The following is a 3,237-nucleotide window of genomic DNA, read 5'->3' on the forward strand; positions in this document are numbered from 1 at the left end:
ATATATATACATACAAACATATATATATATATATATATACATACAAACATATATATATATATATATATACATATATATATAATATATATATATATATAAAATATAGATAGATAGATAGATAGATAGATAGATAGACATTTTGTTTTGAAACAGTTGAAAAAAAAAACTGATATGGACGCTAAGCATGAGAAGAGTAATAACGGAAGTGAAAATAACGAATGAAAACATGGCAGTAGATGAAAGTGTGATACGATTTTGTGTGAGGCAGACGACAGTTTGGTGTATAATGGGTGGTCTTGGCCGTGTGAAATTTTCCTTTGCTACTTCGTCAAAATAACCACTTCGTTTTATATGACAATTAGAAGAATATGCTTCTATAAGGATTGTGTGTGTGTTTGTGCGTTAATGTGTGTGTGTGCGTGTGAAAATGAGTGTGACCTGGCGGAAGACCGAATTACCGTCAGAAGGATGAGTTCAAATGTTTGTGAGGGAAACGTGAGGGTGATACGCCTGCAGCTAAAGTGACTCTGAACGACCGAGGAGGACGTTGGAAACAAAACCACACACACACACACACAAATATACACCGACACATATTTATACATACTCAAATGTTCGCATACATTTATATATATACATACACGTCTATCTCGCTTTCTATAAAACTTATGCACACGCAGACACACATATGCACACACGTACTCATATATATATATATATATGTGTGTGTATGGGAGCGTGTGTGTGTATGTGTGTGTGTGTGTGTGTGCACGTGTAAGTCTATGTGCATGTGTCTATACCATTCTGTGCTCTAGAATAGTGTTCGTCTTATGTGCTTTAAAAAGTTACGATTTACTTCAGCCAAAAAACGCTGTAAACCCTCCAACGGCCAATATATATTCTTCCACTTCGCTGTCTTATTACACCTCACACACTTTGCTCTTTCTTTCTTTCTTTCTTCCATTCCCTCTTCATTCTGTCTGTCTCTCACTCGCTTACTCCTCCGCCCCCACTCATGAATAGAAAATCTGATAAATATACCGGGTGATAGAATTAGCCCATCACAAATACACAATTAGACAAAGAGCTAGCAAAATCTTATTAGGGTCTATATATTATTATCTAAAATCATACATTTTATATACATCGTTTTTTAAATCAATATTTACATATACATACATACATACATACATACATACATACATACATATATACATACATACATACATGACAAAACCTGCCGCCCAGAATTTAATGTATTACTCTCATTTTGAAAGGGTATACGTTTGCGATCCAGGAACAGGAAATAGCAACCAAATACCTAATGCACAAAAGAGACAGAGACAAAGAAAAATACCAGAAGTCGATAACCGATGCAGATTTTGTGGAGTTGACACCCACCTCATAAGCAGGGATCGCAGTATTATCCACCGTTGAGACATGATGTTGGAGCCCAAAACACTATAATTAGATCCATCGGAAAGATAATCCTGAGGCCAAAGAGATAAGAACCCACAGTATAGTTGAGACCATAGCCAATCGTATTATGAAGGAGTAAACTGGAGGAATGTTCCCGTGAAAATTTCAATAAAATGTTAACATAACAGACCAGACATAGTGATTTAGGAAGAAGAACAGAAACTATGTACCATGACAGAAATCAGTTGCCTAGCAAATGTTAACATAAAGCTAAAGATCAGCGAAAAAGAAAGTACTTGCGCTGAACTGTTGAGAAATTTACAGTAACGCAACCTGGATTACAAGTTCAAGTTCAAGTTTATAACTGTAATTTGTGGGGTACTGGGATATTAAAAAGAGCCTGAGCACTGATCTTGAGAAATTAGGTTTCTCAAAACCAGAAAGGAGAAAACTACATTCAAGATAACAGATTCAAGCCATGCGTACTCTAACGTAGTTCTAAAGCGGACACACACACACACACACACACGCACGCCCACACGCACGCACACAAATATATACATGCATCTATCCATGCATACATGTTTACATACATGCATACATATAATATATAAACATGTTTCTACATCTATATATACATGAATATACATACATAGACATACACGTGTGTGTATATATATATATATATATATATATATAGATAGATAGATAGATAGATACATAGATACATACATACATACATACATACATACGTACATACGTACATACATACATACATACGTACAACATACATACAAACATACATGCACGCATATATTACACACACACACACACACACACACACACACACACACACACACACACACACACACACACACACACACACACACACACACACAAACACACACACATATATATATGCATACATATACATAAGTAAATATTTGAGATAGAGTTGTATATTGTTGGTTTTGTCAACACTGGGTGACTGAAGTTTCTCATTGTACTTTGGTGCAAGATCTGTGGAAATGGCGGCTCTTGTGATGTTAGCGTGCCTTCGACTCCGTCTTCCATTCCTCTTCTACTGACAGCGATGATGTTGATGATGACGATGCTGACGACGACGACGACGATGAAGATAATGATGATGATGATGAGGATGATGACTGTAGTGGGCTGTTGGTGGCGGAGGGAAGGCTGCTGCTATTGCAATTGTTATGGCCGCCCAACATAAAAGTGATGTTGGTGATAATATTTGTAACAATAACGTGATTCAGCGCAAATTGACTTCCTGTTTGTATTATAGAAAATGTTGTTGCTGCTGCTGTTGCTGCTGCTGCTGTTGCTGCTGCTGCTGCTGCTGCTGCTGTTGTTTAACCGCAGGCCAGCTCTGACTGGGCAGACCTATGATCAAAAGTTGTTTCAGCCATGACCATTATGCCTTACACAGTTTAGTACATACATGTGTGTATACATACATACATACATACACACATACACACACACTCACACATATATATATGTATGTATACTCTTTTACTCTTTTACTTGTTTCAGTCATTTGACTGCGGCCATGCTGGAGCACCGCCTTTAGTCGAGCAAATCGACCCCAGGACTTACTCTTTGGATGCCTAGTATTTATTCTATCGGTCTCTTTTACCGAACCGCTAATTTACGGGGACGTAAACACACCACCATCGGTTGTCAAGCGATGTTGGGGGAACAAACACAGACTCACAAACATATACACACACATACATATATATATATATATATATATATACATATATACGACAGGCTTCTTTCAGTTTCCGTCTA

This window comes from Octopus bimaculoides, chromosome 21 (assembly GCF_001194135.2).
Source record: "Octopus bimaculoides isolate UCB-OBI-ISO-001 chromosome 21, ASM119413v2, whole genome shotgun sequence".
Taxonomy (NCBI): domain Eukaryota; kingdom Metazoa; phylum Mollusca; class Cephalopoda; order Octopoda; family Octopodidae; genus Octopus; species Octopus bimaculoides.